Source organism: Harpia harpyja, chromosome Z (assembly GCF_026419915.1).
Source record: "Harpia harpyja isolate bHarHar1 chromosome Z, bHarHar1 primary haplotype, whole genome shotgun sequence".
In the NCBI taxonomy this organism is placed as follows: Eukaryota; Metazoa; Chordata; class Aves; order Accipitriformes; family Accipitridae; genus Harpia; species Harpia harpyja.
The window spans coordinates 107,078,028-107,102,141 of NC_068969.1; the positions used below are offsets into that span (position 1 = coordinate 107,078,028).

At 41.1% G+C, this 24,114-nt stretch overlaps 1 protein-coding gene across 1 annotated transcript in view; it reads right to left on the reverse strand.

Moving 5' to 3' along the window:
- The window catches only part of DNAI1 (dynein axonemal intermediate chain 1), a 149,451-nt gene that overhangs the window by 80,521 nt on the left and 44,816 nt on the right, over positions 1-24,114 (reverse strand). The window lies entirely within an intron of this gene.

Sequence of the window (24,114 nt, forward strand, 5' to 3'; positions counted from 1 at the left end):
GACACTTCTTTCTTTGGACTAGGATTTCACTAACATTGCAGACATGCAGGCTGAACCAAGAAGAGTGGCATTTCAATTTCTGCACTGGCAATATTTGATATTACAGCCTCCACTGCTTCTTCAAAGAAAAACATTTCATTAAATTGTCTGTAAAGCATCATATCCACTGCCATTATACATAACTGTACAATGTACAAGTCACTACAGCTTTATTTTCTGCTTATGCCCAACGTCTCCTCCTTGCTTGGCACAGAAGCACTTTTTTTGCAAAGACTTTCCATTTCCTTTTCTCTTTACTTTCACCTTTCACTTGCACTGCCTGAAATTACCTCTCCCTATTCTCAATAGGACCATCTTTCTTTAGTGTTTTTTTTTAATCATGTCCTGACTGTCTCTGCAATTCTTAGGTTTTTTGCTCATCTAAAAAACAATTTCCAAATTCTTTTAGAGGGGAAGAAAAGCTGTTGATGTAGATAAGCTCTCCAGAAGCACAGAAGGAACTTTCCTAATCTATGAAAACAATGCTCTCTCTGAGAGTATCCTAGCCATCTCTCCAAGTGCTTTTTCTTACTGTCAAATGCCCTCGGGCACATGGCGGGGGGGGGAAATTTACTGCTTTCTGTGCTTCAAGTACCCACTATATGTCCTATTTCCAGAATAGTCATCTCCTTTTAAGAGTGCTTCCTACCTTTCTTAATACTTTGACCAGCCTGCAGGATCAGGACTTGGTAAGTGTGTCCCCCAGTGATAACAGTAACTTCAGAAAACTCTCCTTGGCAGCAAGCTGATCCCAAATCAGCATGCAGGTACAGACATTGCTTACCTCAAATTTATCAGGGCCACATAGAAAACATTCAAAGAACCAGTAAAGAAACTCACACATCAACAAAAATGCTACTGCTGCTTTGTATTTGGATTGTGGAAATATTCTGTTTTCACAAGTCTCTCTGTACGTTTGGGCCAGGCAGGGAAAATGGCTTCCTTATTTTGCAGAAAGGTGAGATTCCAACACTGGCATTACTTTAAACATATCTGAACCCAAATAATATTTTTAACATATTTTTTTGGAAGAGAGGCAAGCTTAGTCCTAGAATTCTAGCTGAAAAGGAATTGAACTTTCTTTCTCCATCAGAGATTTGCCCTGTTCTTTGAATTCACAGAATCGTCTTTGTTCTTAGCCAAGTAATGTCATTGAACTGGCATTAAGTTGAGGTCCAGCCATGATAAGGATGAATCCCTTCTCTCCTCAGGAGCAAAAACACTTGGGAAGGCTGTGGAAATGACCTACCAGGAGCGACTGACAGCTGAATGGACTATGAAGTCAAATCGGTTAGACAGCCTTTGAATTCAACCTGTTTCACGCTCTTATTTCTCCCGGAGTGTGCTGACCAGCCAGGTGTATTTCCAAACAGTCTGTGGTGCACATTCATTTTCCACCTATTGGCACTGTGCTGAGAGGCCTCAGACAGCTGTCCCCCATTCTCCCTGCACAGAGAGCAGAGGAGACACGCCTTCAGAGGGTGATTCAGCCACCAAAGATCTGAACTGGGTTTTGGAGGTGCTTCTCTCTCTGCTGACCTGGCAGTATCATAGGCCAGCCACACTCCTCAATTAGACATGATGGAGCAGGCCTTTATGGGGTAAAATAACTCAGCAGCTTCAGCAAGTCCACCTGGAGGTTAGCCTGGCAGGGGAAAAGCAAGGTCTTGGGAAGAAGCTCTGGCAGAATGAAACACAGGGTTCAGTTTGCAGATTAAGACACCCAAATGCATGTCTACGTGTGGCTGGCTGGCTGGCTGTGCACTCAGAGTCTAAGCTCCTGCTACTATCGGTAGAAATCAATCAATCCAGTTCACTGAGTGTAGAAAACTCACTTTAAAGAAGATCCCTATATTAGGTCTGCTGATTTACTCTCTGGGCTCCACTGACTGTAATGGCCAGCCCTCTACTGACTGTTAAACCCATCTTAATCCAAGAGCTGAATCCTACGCATTGTCTCCTTCATGTTACAAAATATCGCGGATGTGGGTTAAATCACAGATGTGTGAATACTGCACGTAAGTCTGGATAATGTGATTGCTAAAGTACAGCCTATTTCTGGTGAAAGGCAAAGTGATGAGAATAATCCACAATTAACACTGAAGCATGGCACATAAATCCCAGTAAAACAATAACCTTCTGAGAGTAGGCATATAAATCCATTTCAATGAAGGGTGAATTCTCACTCAGAGTACTAAACTGTGACATACCAACATGTTCTTTAATAAAGGAAAAGAAAGGTCTTATTTCATTAGTGATATTCAGTGTTCCAGAATGGCTGGGACAGCACCTACCCAGCTTTAAGCATGGTCTTTTCAAGAGAAAGGTTTGTGTTTTTCAGTAAAAACTAGCAGAGCACTGCAGTGTGCCCCAAGTCCTGTGTAGTCAGTCTCTCAGGATGCAGGTAGCTCACTGAAACAATGTTAGAGGACCACAGAGCACACAGCAAAGCAGAGGGTGCAGACCGAAGAGCTGACAAGGGCTACACCACTGCTGCAGGTGAAAGCAGCAGCTTCAGATCTGAGACAGCTGCTCTGCACCACATGGATGCACCAGCATGCACTGGAAAAGCAGAGAGTATCTGCCCCATGCAGACCTACAATGTGCAAACTGGCTCTTTTTCTGAGACACAAGGGCTGGAGATACCAGAGAGATCAGACAGTTATTCTGACAATCAGTGCCAGCAGGAGTTGTTCTTCTACTTTACAGGAGGACACAAGGCAGCCCAGCAAGACAAGAGTGAACAGACTCTTAAGTAATGAGGAAGAGTTGCATGTCATGAGGATCCTCAGTGTTCACCTCAGCGGAGGTTACATTTCAGACCCTGACACGTAACAAGTGTAAGTGGGAAGCAAAGTTTTGCTAATGAAAGATGCAGATAGCATGATTACTGGTCTCAACTTGGAGAACTGAGCATGTAAGCATCACATGTGATCAGAAATAGGTTAGAAACCAACTATTAGTGCTGTCTAAAATATTCATCTGCATTTGTATTTACAGCTTGACAGATTCAACCCAAATCCTTTTCAAAAAATACTGATTTAGTAGTAGCAAAGTACTTCAGGATATCAGTGGTATCACCAAATAGTTCATGTAAAACAAAAATCTGAAAAGCATCTAAATCTTTCATTCTGATGCTTGCTAAGTGTCTGTTTTAATAAATTTTTCATTTATATTTTTCCTTTGCTGAATTTAAAAGAATCAGCACATGTTCAATACCAGATTAAAATATTTTGTTTGCTGGACAGAAATTTTTTTATTTGTATCTTCTGCTTTTAGTTCAGCAAACCCCCCATGAGACACACATGTTTTTCCTCCATTTCCTCCAAAATGCTTAGTGGCTGAACCAGTGTGCTCAACGCAATAGTATCCTCAAGTTAGAAACTACAATGCTTGGGGTAAATTCTTCATTCAGGTAGTAAATCTCAACGTGAGCACCCTCTGTGGTCATGAGTCAAAGTAGATATTTTTACTACACAAGAAGCCAGTGCTACAGTTTCTTGTGTGATAAACTGGCAAATTACCTTCTCTTTGGAGGATTTAAAACCCACACCACTGCAGCCTTACATCTCAGATCCTGTGATACATAGCTTTATATAAATCAAGTCTGCCAGCTGTCTCGCTGATATGGCTTGGACCAAGAAATCACCATGCTAAAAGGAACCACTGCTGCTTAAAATCTGTCCTTTCTCCTCAAAGAGCCCATCTAAAAAAAGAAGCAAGATTGAGAAGCACGGTTGTGAACAGCTGCTTGTTTCTGAGCATCACAGCTGCACAAGCACATCTACTCTCCTTTCCTACATATGCCCATGCTTTGATGAGCTTGCTGGCTGGGGCTCTATCCTTCAGGTTTGGGTTTCCGAGAAGCCAAGGGAAGGGGCTGGCTGTGCTTTACACTCAGTTAGGTGATCTCCTCTGGGGAGAAGAGTTCAGTTTCAAAGACAAAAATTTTGGTACTTGAAGAAATGGCTCAGCTGTTTACTTGTCTTTCAGATATTTAAAGTGTAGAGGACAAAAACGGTTATCTGCAGGCCAGCAAATTTTTCCAAGCAAATTATTATTATTATCCAGGTCTACAAAACCCTGAGCACAGCCTAAGAATTTGCCTGTGCTACAGCCTGCATGGCATAGACAGATGACTGAGCAAGTCACAAATTAATGAATTCTCAATACATTTTTTTCTCTATCAGTGAGCAAAACCTGTGCAGCATGGCACTGAGCACAGGCTAATCTAACCTGCTGTGAAACATGCTGGGTGAGCTTGCACTGCTTCAGCAAGACTCTCTCCTGGCTTATTTAAAAACCTCTGCCAACTCCACGCTTTGCAGCAGTCGCAGAATGGATGTACTGTAAGAAAGGAAACAGCTGGCACTTCGAGCTTAACTGTATGCCAATAGTTCAGAAAAATGAGGAAAGAACAAATCTTTTGAAGGAGCTCAGGGAGTTTGGGCATGTGCTGAATGTGTTTTCAAAGGCTCTTGGGGAGTAACAATAATAACTGGAAGTTTTATAGCACTTCAGAGTGCTTTAAGCCTGTATCTGGAGCACTCATTTTTACAGCCAAGGGAATGAGAAAGGGCAGTGGAGGGGACTGCCAAAGACACTACAGCAAGCTAGAATAACAGGGAGCAGAACTGGGACTTCACAGAACTCTGCTCAAGGAGGCCTCATCCCAGGATCCTTGAGAAATTTAAACTGGGTTCAATGATGCCCATTCTATTCCTATTCCCTAAAATGCCCAGAAGTACTCGAGTATACTGCTGTGTTGATACAAGCCCTGATTACTGTGGATCTGGCCGTGAACCCTGCTGTGGGCAGGGAAAAGACTAACACTGAACTTTTAAAACAGTCACTTCCCAGAAAAGAAAATGTTTTGAGAATTCATTACCTCATAGCTCAAGGCCAGAAAGCCTGGCCTCCTCTATTTTTCAGCTCACAAATGTTACTGGTATATCCTGTTTTGAGCCTGATAACTTGGTTTTGGCTAGTATATACATACTTCATTTGAAGATCTCAAAAGGCAGAGAAGCCACTGTTTCACTTTGCCGTTTGTTTCAATGTTTAATAGCTTTGAGTGATTAAAAAGCTGCACCTAATTCCTTATTTGACTTATCTGGCTTCCCACTGTTAATTCTTCCTATGCCTATCTCAACTGGATGAAGGACTTCTTTTGTATCTGATGCTTCTTCTTCATTAAGATACTTTAAAACAGAACACTAGTCACCCTTCAACATACTTTTGAAAACCTTCACAGTCTGAATGCAAAAGTCCCATTTATTTTCACCAGCACTGCATAGAGAGGCCTGCTCAGCAAAAATCTGGGAGTCAACACAAGCTTTGCCAGCCACGCCAGTCAAAGGCACTGCCTTCACAGCTGCAAAGAGAAAGCCGCTTCTCAACACACATGGAGAAGAGTAGAATATTAAGAAACTTTCCACAGGTATGTGGAGGACATCGCATGGCTAGGACTTGTGCTAGGGCCAGACAAAATTCACTTGCAGTCCAAATTTCAACCATTTATTGTCCTCCCTCCACCTTTAGGGCATTTCCTCCAACTCTCGAATCAACATGGGGCTCTTTACTGAACTATCTGCAGTTTTTCTGCATGCTTTGAAAAATATTAGCTCCAGAACCAAACATAATATTCCAGTATCAGTCTCACTAATGCTTAAGTCATATCTGCTGCCACTCAGGACTCCCTGTTTGCACTCCAGGATCATGTTCACCCTCCTTGGCAAGATATCACACTGGGAACTCAAATTTATTTCTTGTCCATAAAAGCCTTTTTTTTTTCTTTTTTTTAGAGTTGCTGCCTTTTAAAACACAGCACTCCTCCTTGTTTAGAGAGGTATAATGTTATATTTGGATGTATTAAAATGCATTTGGTTTGAATAATTCCATCTTACCACAAGATTAATCACTCTGTACGACAGCCCTGTTCCCAGCATGATTTACAACCCCACCTGCCTTTTCATCAGTCACACATTTCATCTGCTGTGAGTTTATATTTCCATCCAGAGGACCAATGAAAACAATGCCTAGCTCCAGGGCCACCATGGATCCCGACAGCACCCCCTCTGAGACAGTCTCAGATGATAACTCCACCAGCATTTATTTTCTGACATTTGTCAGTGGAAGTTGAACCTCCCTGTTGAGACCACCTGTGCTGGGCTGAACTCAGTGAGCACAGGCACTTCGCACCCCAGGGAAATATATACCCTCCAGTTAGCAGTGTTGACACTGCAAGATCTGCAAGGTCTGAGCAAGCCCATCAATACAGTGGAGGCAAATCGTAGATCATTTTGGTTTATGCTGATTCAGATGTTTGAATGTCAAATTTAACATTCTGCTTGACACCTTTCACCACCTGCTGGACTAATTCCTGGTACTCCGGATCAAGTTAATGTTATTAGCTGGAGCTCTGTTTAGGAAGCACGGAACTTGCAATTTGGATAGGAGAGGGAAAAAACCGGAATTACTAAGTCTTTTGGACATTTTAGAAAAGATGAAATTGACAGGTGACAAGGCAAACTGTAATTTATGCATGTCCTGAGGCCATGTCGCAGTCCTAATAACTGCTGTGGGCTCCGCACATGTCAGAGGCAAGGCAGACACCTCAGAAGCACAGATGGATAGATAAAAACAGCCTTTAAGAAAACGAGCTGTCAGGTATATTTGCATCTTACTCTAAAACACAGTCTGGCAAAGTAATACAAGAGAGACCACAGTCAACTGGGCCAACAAAAATGAGAGATTTAGGAAACACCTGGAACAATACGCTGTTTGTCAGTGCGTGTGAGAGCAGAGTCTCAGAAGCAGACAAGAACAGGCGAGAAAGGGATGAAAAGATGTAGCACCTTCCTGAAAACAGCAGGAGGATCTGGCTTGCAGCTCAGCTCTCCCCTGGTTCACATAAAGGCAAGCAGCTGAGCACTGCAAAAAGAGAAGGAATATGCGACTGGGCTGAGTTTGCAATGCTGTAGGTAAAAACAGAGTTTTCTCATTCTGATCAGACAGGGGTTTGCATGATAGATCTAGCAGGCACTACAACTTTTTTAAAATTTTCTTCTTTAAATAAGATATTCATAAGGGCTTGGTTTTACAAGGGAAATAGTAATTGTGTAACTGTCTGCATGTTATGAATGCTAACATACACACTGAAGATACTCAAATAAAATGGAGAGAGAGAACCTATCTTGATCTTATATGATAAAGGTACAAGCCTTACAACAGGGAGGTTTGTATTCCAGACCCTGCTTTGCCAAGACCAGCTACTGTGGTCTTAGTCCTTTCTTCTCCATGCTTCTCACAGCACTTCTAAGCATACACATCACAGATGAGGGAGGAAAAGGGTGACTGATGTGGGCTATAAAAGTATATCAATAATGTCAAAAGCAACCCTCCTGTTGTTTCCAGGAATGCACTTCTGTTTTGACCCTCAGCTAGACAGACTAACAATTTTGCATAACTCACTCCCATAGCTCCTCAGAAACCAGGGAGCGGAGGACACTTCCCAGCTCCAACACCCAGGATGAAGCACTCGTCTCTGCAGAGCACTCTGGAGCTGGGAAGCTGAACAAGTGCTAATCCTACCATTACACATCTGGCAGCAGTCAGCACAACCAGCTGAACTCTTGCTCCTGCCTGCCTTGTTTTGGTCAGCTTAAGCTGCAGATAGTGTTTCACTATTTAATACCTGAGGCTCTGTTTCCTCTAACCCGTTCTAAACTGGCATACTCGATAGCATTTGCAACCAACTAAACATTTAAGAGTGCCATCAAGTGGCCAAGTGGGGGGCTTCCAGGAGGCATACATCGTTTAGAAATCCCCAGGATCATGCAACAAATGGACATCTATAAATGTGCTGCCTTTGGATAATCACACCAGCCTGCTGTTACTGCAAACAAGTCAGGCTGCTAGCATCTCAGTATGCCTGACCTGAAGAGCTCTGAGGGGGATGCACACACTGCAGGAGATGCTTATGTATTCCATAATTAAAGGACAGGAATGTTTTATGTTTCATGATGGTGCCATGGCCTCTTGAAAGCAGACAGATGCCTGATGAAATGGACATGTACAGTCCAGACCATGGAGGAGGCAATTAGAAATGATACTGCAGCTCAGAGAACTTTTCTGAAGACACTTGGCAGAAGACCCAGATTTGATTGAGAAGCAAAGAAGAAGCAGAGTTATACGCACAGGCCAACGTGCAGTCAATTTTGCACAGGCATGTTCTTCAAGAACAATGAATATTAAGAGCACCCATTATAGCTCAGACACCTGCCCCTATCCTGTTTGCAGCAGTGGTTAACGTAAAATGCTTAGGGAAGTGTAGAAAAACAGGGCATAAACCCAGTGATATTTCTTCTAGAATACTGCCTAGGCTCCTACTAATTTGTGCTTAAGCAGCTCCCAGGTCCCCAAGGGTCCTTTTCCCATTCCCCTGTGCAGCCAGCTACTGATCATTAAATCTGGACAGTATCTTTCAGCATTCCTCTTTTATAATACTGGAATATACACCAGATATTCAGTTCTTCTCACAGTAATTTGGTTTTTTTGGCTTGCTTTTATTTTTAGTACATGAAATATTGTGCATCTCAAGCAGATATGTGAAGTGTATGATTGACACTTAGTATAAGTGGTTTTTAAAAGCTACTAAAAGTAGATTTCAGAGAAAAACTATTAGTTTTCTAAAAAAACGTGAATGAAACCAGAAGTAACTTTTATATTTGTTAGTCTCAAATAAAGCCAGTTTACAATGTATACGGCAACGAAGCAATAGCTTTCAATCCTTTGATCAGATGACAAAGGCAGGGATAAAAAAGGCAGTTATGGCAAGAAGAGAATCATAGAATCATAGAATCATAGAATCATTTCGGTTGGAAAAGACCTTCAAGATCATTGAGTCCAACCATTAACCATGCCCCCTAAACCATGCCCTGGAGTACCCTGTCCACTCACTTTTTGAATATCTCCAGGGATGGTGACTCAACCACTTCCCTGGGCAGCCCATTTCAATGTTTGACAACCCTCTCAGTAAAAAAATTTTTCCTAATATCTAACCTAAATCTTCCTTGCCTCAACTTGAGGCCATTTCCTCTCGTCCTATCTCCAGCCACCTGACAGAAGAGACCAGCACCCACCTCACTACAACCCCCTTTCAGGTAGTTGTAGAGAGCGATAAGGTCTCCCCTCAGCCTCCTCTTTTCTAGACTGAACAACCCCAGATCCCTCAGCTGCTCCTCATAAGACTTGTGCTCAAGGAAAGAAAGGATCCTTCAGAGTGAAATTTCCAAACAGCAACTAGCTGTTACAAGGGAATGGAACTGGTGCAAAAGGCTTACATAAAGTACCAAGTATCTATGCAAACCATGGGCCAAATTTTGGCTCACACTTAGAAATGATGGATAAAAGATGAAAAAGAAAGAAAAGAATCACAGAACTGCAGAACAGCTGAAGTTGGAAGGCACCTCTGGAGATCACCTAGTCCAATCTCGCCTGCTTAAAGCAGGGTCAGCTAGAGCACGATGCCCAGGACTGTATTGAGTCAGGTTTTTAATATCTCCAAGAAGCTATCTCCACAACCTCTCTAGGCTGTGGAGATACTGTTCCATCGCTCAACCTCTCTCACAGTAAAGAAGTTCTATCTTAAGTTTAAAGGGACTTTTCTCTATCTCAGTTCACGTCCATTGTCTTCTGTCCTTTCACTTGATACCACTGAGAAAAGTCTGGCTCTGTTTTTGTTATTATCTCCCATCAGGTATTTATACATATAAGAACAAACTTCCACCTTTCTCTAGTGATAGCCAACTTTGTAGACTCCCAGCTCTGGGAAGCCAACCACTACATAAACCATACAAGTCTGGTCAACACCATGGATTCGCTGGGAGTTAAAGGCGAGTTTAACTCCCCGTTATCTCCTGTCCCCACTAGCTGCTGGGCAGTCTGGCTTCCCTCCAGAATCTTTGCAGCAGAGGAAGAAGCCTGGGACTGCACAGCATCTAGCAAGTATGTGCTGCTCTAGAGCCTCACTCTCCTGTCCTGTGTGAGCCAACGTGGGGAAGTGAGTGCACCTGGGCACCTCCCCTCTACATGAAGGGGTTGCATCTGGCCCTGGGCAAGACAGCTAAACTGCCCGGGAAACTGAGCACAGCAAAACACCCAGACACTTCAGGGAGCAAATACCATGTTACAATGTGAAAAACAGCTCCCAGGGTTTTGGTGGGGTGATCTTGTTCTTCTGAGCACAGTCTTACAGCTTGGACACAAAGATACAGTCATACAGCACCAAGGGTGCCCAGGAAGGCTGAGCCAAACATTTCCAAACTTCAAAATCCTTGGCATCCACAATCTGGCATCCACGGTATCAGCATCTTGAGAATCTACTGGACTGGCTTCTCTTCTAAGAACTCACCAAACAATAAAAATTCTGATATAACTGCTCCTCTATGAAGATCTGTTACGCAGTGCTGGAAACCACTTCATCAGGCACCATTTGATGGGAGGAACTGGAAAATGCCAATGAATCCCAGCCACCTCTCTTATACCTGGAGTAATCTGATGAGAATAACTCAGGGCTGAATGATTTGGCAATAGCTCTTGGAGCAATACATGCTGCCTTTCTTTTATGGCAGGTGAGACTCTTTCCAACAGCAGTCACTTGCTAAAATTTAGTAATGATCTAAATCCAGTGTGATAATGTTGAAAAATTAAGGATGCCTAGATTACCCAGTCCTACACACAGACTAAGCCTCAAGTTCTTCACACAGGGAAGTGTATTCTCCTTATCTTATAGCCAGGAAAACAGAAGTGTAGAGGAGTTGCTGAAGACAAAACTCAAAGCTAGTTACATGATTCACCACTTAGATTCCTCACCAATACAGAGATTTAAGCATCCCTGAATAATTTTTTCCTACCTTCTGCAGTTGACTTAATCCCACAATATCCTAAAACTCTTATCATCTCTCACATATATTACAGCAAAGTGATATCCTTGAGAACAAAACATGCAGCACTCAGAATAACTAAAAAAACCCAAACAACAACAACAACAAACACCACAAAATGTGCAGAGTTTTTTATACTGTTCTGGTGTTAGAAGTTTCTAAAAACTGAAAATTTGGTCTGCACTTACTCTTCAATGGCCAGAATTTTTAAAGTATTCCTGATAGAATCTTAACCTGAAGTGGCCTATAACATGAGTCAGTGGAGGTTAGCATCCAGATATTGCTGGGTATATTCTGACAGTTTGGCAGCCTAGCAAATATTACCAAGCATGAAGTGAAGAACTGAAAACTATGATTGAGTTCCCTAAGCAGGGATCAGCAGAGAAAAATGTTATATTGAAGAATATGTGTTTTTGTTTTGCAGCAGCAAGAAACCAAAGGTAAGCTAAGAAGAGTTTGGACACCTCACAAGTTTCAACCCTAATGAAAACATTAAACTAGATAGATTTCCTTCAGGTTTTTACTGATCCACTCTGTTGAAAAAAGATCCTCACTCATCTCCAGAACAAAAGACAGAAAAGTCTTTAAAGAAAAAGTCTTTATTGGGGCTTATACAATTTCTTTGTACTGTTCTGCCCTAGGAGTAATGACAAGTTATCTAATTTCAGGAGCTTACAAAGTAACATACATATTGCTAGAACTAATGCTGGAATGAGCCCAACGTAGATTTATAAATTCTAAGGCCAAAGGAGATCGCTGTGATGAATAAATCCTGTATTTGTTCCTATGCTTAATTACTTCCACCATTAAAAATTCTATTTCCAGCTTTCTGAGATCTCTGAATTCTACTTCCAGTTGCTAGATTCTGTCCTTGATGAAAAACTAAGATAAAAGAGTTCTGTTCTGTAAGATATCTCCTTCCTTTCCCTTCAAGTAACTAATTGACAGTAATCAAATCACTACTTAAACTTCTCCTTAATAAGGTAAGTTGAGCTGTTTAAGTATTTTACTGTAAGGCAGAGTTTCCAAACATAAGTCATACTGTGGCTCATCTCTGAACCCTTTTCAATTTTCACATCCCTTTTGAAGACTGAACTGTTAACTGCTGGATACAACATTCCAATAAAGGTCTCACCAGCATCATACACAGAAGTAGCACCTCCTCCCTCCTGCTACTCTCTAGTATGTGGATGCATACAGCATCCTACATCAGACCTCCTAAGACGCACTTCTGCAACTGCTCTTCCAGATTTAGCTAGAAGTTTTCTTTCTCAGAGTGTACATCAAGATAGGAGAATATTTTCAAGTCCAGTTTCATGACTGACACAAAACAATCTAACCATGGGCTGCTGCTAAAAATGCTGATCTCTCTTTCCCTCTGCCATTTTTCCTTCACTCCTCTGTGTGCTAATCCCAGTGACCCTGTGCTTACTGATCTGGCTGAAAATTCAATCATTTTAAATGGCACTGTCATTTTAGGGTACTGATGGTGATATTGCATGCATGTAACACTCAATCTGTATAATTAGCAGCTCTTAAATGAAATCTAAGGAGGGCTAGGTCTTTAAAGCTGCCCGGTGACCCAGCTCCCTGACTGGATACTAGCCAGCAAAGACAGACAGCTGACTTAGCAATCTTCCTGCTCTTTGCAGGAGCACGGGATGGATGGGACAAGTTAGGGGCTCTCCAAAACAGAATCATGGTGTGATGGCACAAGTCTGGAGAAGCAGCACTCCACGTCTGAATAACCTCTCTGAAAAAAATGCCTCTAGAGTCACTGCCCCTCTATGGGAATTGCTGGAATAGAGCCTTCTGTTTCTAGGACTGCCCTATGGGATCTGAGATGAATGCAGCTCTGGATACATGCTGTCTTCTGTGGGTCCCTTAGCTTGGCTTTTTCATCAGTAAGAATGGAAGCAGCATTGCCTGATCTCATCTGGGAAGACACAGACAGTCAAGGCAGAAAAGAACTCAGACACCCCAGCAATGGAGACCATTTAAGTAACTAAAACAGCCAGGCAGACATCTTGTTCCCTCTGCAATCCCAGGTCACCATGGAGGAGCTGTCACATCCATTGGCTTTGAAGTCAATCTAAACAACAAACAGATAACTGCAGCACCAGGCTGGAAAACAGGGGCAACCAGAAATTAACTCTGCTGGGAGAAGGGCAATACAAGTCACCCAACCCATAAGTATTTCTACCTTAACCCTTCTTGCAAGCCACGTTTGGCCTGGAGGAGGGTCGGATCTTCTTGATTTCTTTATGTTTTGCAACAGCTAGATGCCACAGCTGGAGCAGAAAGGGCTTCCAATGAACAGTAGAAAGCTGACCTCTGGTGTTGGGAGCAGGGGTATAGAAAGAAGACAGCAAGGAAGGCAAGCTCCTGTGCTCCTGAGCACTGCTTCACAGTCCGTGTACTTCTCTGTTAAGATTCACTCACTAGCATTGCTTCAGACAAATGAATAAAACCAGTTGATGAATGAAAGCAACATGTAGTAACGGGCTACAGTGCTTGGCAGGAATATTGCTGTTTTCATTTCTGTGCTTTCATTTCAGTTCTTCCCCCACAAAGCATCTAATCAGCCGATGCTGTACAGCAGAAAATTAATGGTTTCCTTCAGAGAGCTGCCTCATGATGCCAGAGAGCACGGCGGGATTGTTTGTAAATATTTGATTAGAAAATGCAAGTAAAATTGGTGTGAAAACATGCAAGAATTAATGCTGTGCCACTATCCAATAGGGATATTTATAGTACAGAGGTGATGCCAGCCAACATTAACACATGTGGTACTACAACAAATGCCTTCACCAGCGACTCTGCCTGTATAAAGCTAGCATTTCCACAGATTCAGTCTGTAAACAGCTGAGTGACAGGAGCTGACATAGTTTCTGGGGAATACATTGGTTCTCTTCTGCTCTGTCTCTACACAGCACACAAAAGGGAGGGTGCTCCCTTTTGAGCATCCTCAGAGCCTCTGTGTATGCCCTCAGCCCTCTCTTTGCCATTTGAAAGAGGGGACAGGGCTCGGGGTGGGAATGAGCCCTTCTTCTTTGGTACTTAGTGTCCTTTGAAAAATCTCCCAACAAGGAGCAAAATACTTGACCAGTCATTAACCCATGCATGTTTCTTTGTGGATGTTTTCATGCAACAGAACCCTATTTTGGGGAGGTGTTCCCTTGCAGGAGTCTCCCTCCAAAGAGAAGGACATCAGTAGGGCATAGTGCGTGATGAGCTTCAAGGCCCTCTGCATGGACAGCTGCACAAGGAATTTAAAGGTCCCTGCTGCCATAAGGTAGCATAGCCACAGGAAAGGAGGCTCTCCTCCAGGAGGGATGTTTCCTTGCTTGCCCACCTGGCTGAAGTGGGAAATCCCTCATCTGGTTTCCAGTCCAAGCTCTGTTCCTTTACTTCTGAATTTCAGGACTGGAGACATAACAAACCCTCTGGCAAGCAGTGTCAGGTGCACTCATGCAGGTTTTTTCTCCAGCAAGTGACTCTGACAATGCTGGGACAAGCTGCTTAAGAGGAGATAAGACCCCCCATCCTCTTGAGCTTTAAGACACCGGTCTTAAAAGTGCCACATACTTGTCAGAAGCCATTAGGCAGAATTAAGCCTGACCTGATACAGAGAAATGATTTCTGGAGGCCCACTCCAGCCTGATTTTATATCATTGTTTAACTTCATACTTTGACTTTTCTATGAAACCAACACTGCAATAGCCAAAGATTAAAATCAAACTGATGTGCTAATTTACAGTTCCTTCCAACAAATGAAAAACCTTACGCTGTAATGCAGAAGGCAGACATCATCAAATACCTTCCCAATGAAAACAGAGGACTGATTCTGATTTTGTTTATGTGAACAGAAATCAGATATAATTCCATAGCCAGACATACTGGCAAACCTAGGTATGAAATCAGAATACAGCCTAGCAGTATTATAAATATTGCCTGATTGCCCTCTCCCACCCAACACAGAAAATACCAGTAAGGTGTGGTAATCATCCAAACTGACAGTAAGCTTTCATTGCCCAGTTATCTTGGTCATTACATGTGGTTTTCAGAATTCCTGCTCCACAGCTGTTTGCCCAAACTGACAACAATTTCTTTTCCACTTCAGCTGGAAGTCCCATTCCCTCCTTCCTCTTAACTAATTCTGCAGTTATGTAAATGCACATGCTAAGTAAAATATAAAATACATGATTAATAGAGCAAATGGCACCCAGTGAGGCTTGGAGAAAGCTGACAATTCAAGAAATAATAGAATTCAAATTGGGAAAACAATAGCTTGTTAAAATGTGAATCAGCTGGTGGTCAACATAGAACATGGTCCCACCTGACTGCCAACTGTAAATTAATTGAGATTTCCTTCTTGTGGCACCTACCTTGAGAGTCCAGCTGATGTCATTTATACACTGTAGCACAACTCAAGAAACAGCATTGCAGTCTTAGTATTCAGGCTGGGACTACATACTGTCAGCTGTAATACCATATGCAAGAAATGATAAGAATTTCTTTCAAAGAAGAAAAGGAAATTGCAATTTTCAGACCATGCTGTGAAGTCTGGAAGGATTAGAGGCTGTTAGAGATCCTGCAGTACAAGAGGCATATAGGAAGAAGCTAAGCCCTGATGCCTTTAAAGTATGGGAGATCCCAGTGGGGCTTGGGGTTTGGCTGGAAATCTTGAAAACCCTTTTGCAAATCTGAAAACATATTTCAAACTTTCCTTTGCAAAACTTAATTCATTCTTCTCAGTGGGAATACAAATTTGCAAAACTACATTAAAAATCATAAATAGTTCAGCCACAACAGCAATCACTACAAATAAACTAAAATGCTTTAAAGGAAGCAAATGAAGAGCAATGAGCATCAAACTAGCAAAGCTGGACCAAACCTGTGACTTACCAGCAATTTCCTGTTGTATTCCAGGGATCACAGTAGAACTGCAAGCTGTTTTCAGAAGACATGTTAAATGGCAAAAATTGCAAGTCATCAGACTTGCATAGCCATGAACCCAATGGGATTTTTCTCAGGTCACAGAAGTCCATTTATTTGGGAACCACTGCCTCTACCTTCATGAGGGGACACTGCTTAGAGAGTTGTGCAAGGCATTCTATAGACAAGAGCCACAACAGGGCTGCCAATTTCTGAAAGTTTATCAGGAATGCTGCAATAGCAGGAGGTTTTTTTCCCAAGCCTCATCTTCATTATTTAAACACAAGTTCTGCTTCTGCTTTGTTTCAGAACAAAACATTGCTAGCCCTCATGGCAATAAAGGAAAGTTTTAAAACACCAAACAGATTCCACCCTGATAACACAGGAGGCAAATAAAAAGAAGTCAAGTCTTATCATTTGTAATAATCTCATGATTTTGAAAGCCTGCCTCGTGATCTCTGAATGATCAGACTTGGCAATACCATACCACCCTCAGGGAAAAATTTCCTAACTACCAAACTACCGATTCCCTGAAACATAAACTCCCAATGCTTATCAGTATTAACCTTTTCTACTTCTAGTTCTTCCTGTTTTCTCACTTTCATGTGTCAAATAGCTATCTGCTGAAGACATCATAAATCCTTATGTTGTATCCAAAACAATTTAAAATACATTATTTTAATCATAGACAAAGACATATATATTCCATCACTCTCTGCCTTCTTAAGTTCTGTCCCACTGATGCTTTAGTAAACTAGCTTATTTTGCTTTAAGGGCATCTATCAAAAGAAACAACTATTAGGTAATATACTTGTTAAGTTACTACATACAAATGGAGAAATATTTTGCTATAGTGGTTTTTAACAAAAATTATTTACATACACAGCCTTGCCTTTAAGGGTGACTATGGCATGCAGTGCAGCAAGATCAAGTCACAGAGAGAAGTTACACAGAGGAAATTTTGCATGCTTTATGCTATGTGTTCATGTTGATAGTTTTATGCACTATAATGTGACTCTGGGGTTTCACCGACATGCATGCTGCTCACGCTGATTCATACAGCAGTGCTGTCTAACTTACATTCTCTGCATAGATTCTTCTACAGCGCCCAGCATTTTGGTGTGGGAGTAACTAAGTTCAGAAATAAAGCAATGAAAGTGGAAGTTGGGTTAATAACTAGCTGATCTGGCCAGTGTGGTACTGACCGTCACTCCACTGCCAATAATGTCTGTACAGAAAGTCTGATCATGACCTCTGCAGACATCACATATAGTGATTTACCTTTTCCTGATCTGAGTTAGAGGAGACAGACAATTTCATCTCAGTGCACAGACACAAAAGTATTGTCACAATATAAGGTAATCTAACCCAAACAAACTGATTGGAGCAGCATGTTTGAGGGCGCTTAAGCATTACGGCAGAAAGACATAAAAATTTATTTCAAGGTGGTATATACACTACATCTCAGCCACGCAGCAACATGCTCATTAAGAATTCCTGCAGCACCTTCCACATCACAGGCCAGAAACAAGGATGTTTTCTATAGCAACCCCCTGAACACACAAAATTCCCTTCTTTTACTCCCAGGGAACTGCTTGCCAAGTAACAGACTCCACACAGGGACTCACCATTTAAGTGCCTCCTTAGCTTGAAAGACTCTGAATGCAACTGAAAAATGCAGATCACCCAATCATATCCAAGCCTGCAACAGTTAACTTTAAAAAAAATCATAACAGAATCCTGTATGATCATTCAGTTTTTCAACAGCAACATTTCACTACAGAGGCTGCATTCTTATAGTCATGACAGATAAACAATAGTTCTATCTTCTTACCAAGGATTTTAAAACTTTTCAGCTTTAATAGTACTGAGCTGATTAACCACAGTAAACTATGCATTAGGCAATAAATAAAACATGGAGTCAGCGGCATTCCTTATCTGTGTGGCTGATTTCACAACCACAGTTGCATGTGAGAAACAGAGGAAATGAAAAGACCCCTCAGGTCACTGGATCCAGAGCCTTTTCCTGACAGGCAACCACAGCAAACCCACAGCATACCAAACTATCTCTTAAACTAACATATGTGCCTGCACTAGCCTTAAACAGATCTTACGCCTCCTTGGCATTTATCAGCGCTGATACACTGACAGAGTGCTATGGAGGTTAAACAAATCAATTCATTTAGTCTTCCCTTGCATGGAGGCTCCAGAATTCCTCTGAAGAAAATGCCATATAAATCTGGATCATTGTCAGGTAAAAGGATTTTACAAAATTCCTATCCTTTATGAATCTACCCATATTAGTAAACCTCATCCTTGAAGTCCTAATGCAAAGACTTAAACCAAGGCCGGATCTTCCGTCTTGCTACTGTTATCTCTTAGAACTCAAAGCACTCAGATTAGGCAATCTGCTTTGTAGCTTATATCAGGGGTTTAGCAATGGAAAATAAAGCAAGCAGAAGAAAACCAAGTCCTTTAAAGTACAAGTTAATATGGAAAAATAATTAAGTATCTGGCATAAGTAAATAAATTATGGCTAAGTAATGTTGGCTTGTGTTTTACCCAGATTTTACTTTGCTATTTATCTACCTAAACATTGGGTTATTGGGGGAACAGAATATGTGTTGGGGTTGGTTGCAGAAATCACTGGCTACTCCCTAAGAGATGGGGAGCTGACACCCAAGCATGATAATGCAGCCAGCAGAGCAGGGGCCTCGGCAGCCAGGGCTTGTCCCACTGCTCGTGAGAAGTGATGCTGGTGTGAGGGTGGTCAGGGCCGCTGCAGCCTATTATTGCCCTCAGGGCCCTGACAATATTTTTGCTACTTAGACTAGAGTGTGAGATGTAGACTTGATTCCAGGATGTTTGCTATGGAAAAGTCAAGCTATAATGATAATGTAACCTTAGTATTTGGTGGAAACGGGAAATACAAAATGAAACAAATAGAGTTTGGCTTATAGAACATGGGCATAAGAACAGCTGTATTTCAGAAAATGAATCTTTAAAATAGAGCATAAAATGATGCTTTTAAGAGAGAGTGTGTAGAGCTGTTTTGCCTGTCCTCAATATCTGTTGATCATCTTCTGCTGAGTCAAGGGGTCTCTCAGTATAGAAGGGTGGAAAGTATTTTAGCAGATTTTCATTATGAGACTGTCACTCTGACATCGATAACAAAGAGAGTTAACCCATCTCTCCTTGGTTTCTGTTGTGCAAATGCTACAAAAAGAATTCCCACAGTAACTTAAATGTAGCTGTTTCCAGGGACAAAGCTAAGAAAGGGAAAGCATCAGACTGGCTTTATCAAACAGGTGAGACTCTATGGCACACAAATGTTTAGTCTCCTGTGGATAAAAATGCACTAATCAAACTAAATGGGTTAGACAGAGAGGTAAGTGGGTGGAATTTAATGGCCTGCAATGCACCAGAGACACAACAGGATGGCTGAGCAGCTCCTTTGATCCCCAAGCTCTATAAAATCTGTTAACACATCTTTTTCCCCAAACACATCAACTGAGCTCTTGACTATTTCATGCTTAACAAAATGCTACAGCAAAAGATGATGTTATGAGTTGATTTAAAATTAAATTAATTAAAAGGTTAAGGCTAGGAAAAATTAGGCAAATCTTACAGAATTTAAATTACAAATCAGTAATTAAGTCACCAACTGAAATTGATCTTTCATATGACTCAGTGTATTATACTTACCAGATTATATTTACTAACAGAGTTGACAGTATAACAGGTACTGTCAATTTTACAACCCCGGAGCCTGTATGTGTAGTAAGAGATATTTGGTATTTGGAAAATAGATTTTAAAGTGTTGTAATTTTCAGTGTAATTACATTTAATTGACCACAATTATTTATCTCAATACACCGGATGTATGATGGCTTAAATTTCTAACCCTGATTCCACTAGGGAGGCTTTTCAAAAAATGTCAGACCATGGAGGAGGATACAGATGTTTTGCAAATGAACTTTAAAGCCTCCAACACGAGACAGTGCAGAGAGCAGCCTCTAAAAGGTTGAAGAGTGAATAAGTAAGACTCCTGAAGAATATAAGATATAAAGAACATAAGATTTTTTTCTACATTAAATCTTGTTTTAAATGAAAAAATCATGGCTGTGACTGACCAAAACTTAGAGACAAATATCACATCTTTAAAATTTACACATTTTAAAATTTCCAGAGGTTGGGAATTTACCACATGCCAAAATTAATTGTTCTCAATTACCCATCTGCTATTAAAAAGCCACACTTTGTCTGGCCCGAATTAATGTAGCTCCAGCTTTTCTTTCATCTTGTTACATCATTTGCCTGGCAGATTAAAGATCCCTTTGTTACATGATCTGCCTTCCCAATACAGAGAGTTAACAGACACAATCCAACTACCTAATAAGCTTTTCTTTGACAAGCTGAGCAAACCAAATTCCTTGAATTTGTTTCCCAGGTCAGTCATTGTGTTCTTAGATCATTCTTTCATTCTTTTTTGAACCCTTCCCAGTTTATCACCCTTCTTGGCAAGTCACCAGCGGTGAGCACGCCTTCCCTGGGTGGTCATTCCTAATTAAAAATTAGCGCTAATTAAAAAAGGCTCTTTTAGCCTCTCAGTCCTTTACAAACCCCTCTCTCTATAGAGCCAAGGATCTCTGATGCAGTACAGCATTGGGATTTCATCACAAGGGGTTTTTTTAAATCATTGCTCTTCAAGATAGGGCTTTCCCCTTTATGGTTGCATGGCTTGAATTTCTTTGAATGTACACTTGGACACTGTAAGGCAGAGATGCCTTGTACTCTGCTACAAAGAGATCTAAATTGCTCTTTGATCTGATTGTTCTGTTTCCTACCACCTCCCGGATATTTGTCTCATCAAAACATTTTATCAGCAGTTATTTTCTGTTTATTTCTTCTTCATGGATGAAAACATAGATTAGCATTAGACCTAGTTATTAATGACTTTTGATATGCTTGCCTCAGAGGCATCTGATTGCTACATTTGTTTTCCTGCCTTTCTTTTTCCCCAGCAGCCTCTTTTAATTAATACAATGTAGTCACGGAAAACTCCTTACAGCTATTAAAAAGTCACATAGCACAAACAGCAGTCGTAATTAATACAGAGCAGGCCCATGTCCTCCAGGGTCTTCCTTTTGATTGTGGGAGTATGCGGTGTCCATACATACATTCTTCAACAATTCACAAATAAGACTTATATATTCCCTTTTAATTGTTTCTCTGTGCTTATTTTGTTGATACTTGTTTTCTGTATTGTAATATTCCCTTACAGTAGCAACTCCGCATATTACTAGTGGGGCTTCAGTCTGCCTGATATAACAAATATAATAATTTAAAATCACCGGCAATTAAGCAACCATTATGTTCTAATTCTGTGATTGTCTCTTTGTTTTTCTCAACATAAATTCACTATTCACAGTTAGATACCACGATTTTATCAACTACCATTAATAATTGGCATCACCAACATTCGCAAAAGGTGACAGTCTTTCAACTTACAGTACAAATATCCAAAACGTCAATAAGCAATACAGTCACAGCTAAAAGGAAACACTCAGCCACCATGTTGGCACAACACAGTTCTCAGACCTGTTATCAAGAAGTCAGAGTGAACCTCCAGGGTCTTTTACCATTGAAGACGTATTCAATCTTATCAACTTCAGATCAGTGCTGGGCATGTGCCTCTGAATGGACATGGAGACATTTTCCAGAAGCTGGGATCTGTTACAGCATTTTAGTGCTTTATACAAATGTAGGCCAAATAGCAAACTGAATCCAGACTGCAATATGAACTTCTCTTTGAGGTGTGTGGGACACATGAATCTCTATCAGCCTTTTGTGGTATTGCACTCAGAAAACTTCGGTAGCTTTACTGTGGGGTCCCAAAGGGCTGAAGCTAACTGCTGGACCTGGTTCAGCACACAGGCCATTATGTGACTGGGAAGCTGCTAGCACCCCCCTCTCCAGCGCAGTCACCTCACAGGAATCACATGTGTACACAGCCTTATACAAGACAAGGAATTTCATCTAAGCCATCTAAAATGCTTTTTCTCTCTCTGACAAGGTCTTCAATCTCTATTCCCAATATAAAAATAAACTCTTGTAGCTTAGAGAAAGATTAGCAGGGATCTCTGCTCCCAGAAGTCTTCTCTGCCTGTTCTGGGAACATAATTTAAGTATATAAGTATCTCCAAAGCCACCTGGAAGAGACTTTCTGTGAGCTGGTTCAGAGACCTGAATTTATTAGGCAGTATTCAATCCACTTAGTGCTTTTACTTAGAGCTCTTTGGTCATTCATCAGAAAACACCAAATTTAATAGCAGCTTGTTATATAAATCCAGTCCAGACTGTCTTCCACATGCTGTATTACAACCTTTAAATCTAACACTGCAGAGAAGAAAATTACCCACAAACAAACACCTGGTACAATTTCTAACACTGACTCTCCTTAAGCCCACAGCCTATACTGTTAAATTAGAGGTTTCAGGCTTTTAGGGTTCTCCTTCTCAAATATACACTCCTGTCCTTGTCACAATGATTGCCTATCATCTATAGGGCTTTGCTCTCAACTGTGCCAGGAATTACAGCGCACACAATCTTTGTTAAGTGGACTAAGTTTAGTCCTCAAACTCATGTTTTAAATAAAGTATTATCTTGCATGGAGGTGGACTAATAAGTTTTTAAAATCCTTTTCAGTTCTATTTTTTATGAGTTTCTAATGTATCTGTGAGTTTCCGAGATACTCCATAAGCTCCATAAGTCGTTATTTCCATAATTTGACTGAAATCTTGTAGAAAACTTGAAGGATTTATCTACATTTCAATATCAGATAAAGTATTATAGCTTCTAACAAGTAGTTAACATGAATTAATGATCACAGACCTTATCTGTATGAAGTGAGATTCTTTCAGTGTGAGGACTCCAGTCCTGCTGAATTACCTCCCCTATTACTTAGATGCCCAGACCTATGGAGAGCGTAAATATCTTGTCAAAGCTTCCACCCCTCTTGTCAGGATGACTGATTAAGTAACTGTGCTAACAAGAATATATCTGTGTGTTCGTTTGGCATTCAGTTAAGTACATCATAATATTTGATTTAAAAGCTTATTTGACATGGAATTAGCAGAGCACATACTAGCTGGATTAAAAACTCGTTCACTGCCAGAGCCTAAAGTAGAGCTGTAAACAGAAAGAGAAATGAACAGAGAGGGTTTCTAGGGCAGATTCACAGGCATCAGTTCTTAGTCCAGCACTGGTTAATATTTTTAGTTTGATCAACATAATGACATAACACTTTTGCTGAGAGCGCCTGAAGATGACACAACAGTGGGTGGCATGCATAAGAGAGAAACTAGGTGAGTATGCCTGGTTATGGCATTTACACTCAAGTAGAATGTGGGTATGTTGGAGAAAGGTTAGAGAAAGTCCACTGAAATAACACAGCAGATGGAAAACAAATCTTGAATATGGCTTGGTGACTTCAGTCTAAAGAAGAGAAAAATGAGAGATGTCTTCATCAATGCATATGGGCACTTACACCAGTTATGGAGAAGGGACTTACTGGAAAGGCTTTTTAAGCTTGCTGCCAAGAGAATAATGGGTTTCAATGGCTGAAAATTTGTTAGACAAATTCAACCTTGAAATGATGATAACATTACCAATTCAAAGTTGGAACAGTATAGCAGGGGAGGTGAAGGACTCACCATCAGATGGTGTTTTGGCAAGGAAAATGAGCATCATTCTAAAACATATGCTTTGACCCAGCTTTTAAGAAAAATCCTCCAGCCAGCAAATGAAGGTAGGATGGGATCCAGCCCTGTTGTCCATTGCTTTCTTTTTTGACTCCAAGAAGATCATCCTCCCCATGCTCAGAACACCTATAGGCTTGCCTTAGGAGAGTTATGATCACAGCTTATGCTTCAATGCTTTGATTGCTCTTCTGTTGAGATCAGGAAGGAATGTTTTCCTGATACGTAATCCAGCTCCCAGTTTTGCAGAAATCAACAGACTGTCCATAGCTGAAGAGAAGGTACTGGGCAGGGCACAATTCTGCAGCGATACAGTAAGTCCCTTCTGATGCCTGGCACAAGTGTCTTGGTTACATGCTAAGGATCTCATGTCAGAGAGTATCTGCCCTAACTCAGATTGCCAAGACTTTAATGTTTCAATGTCTCTCTAT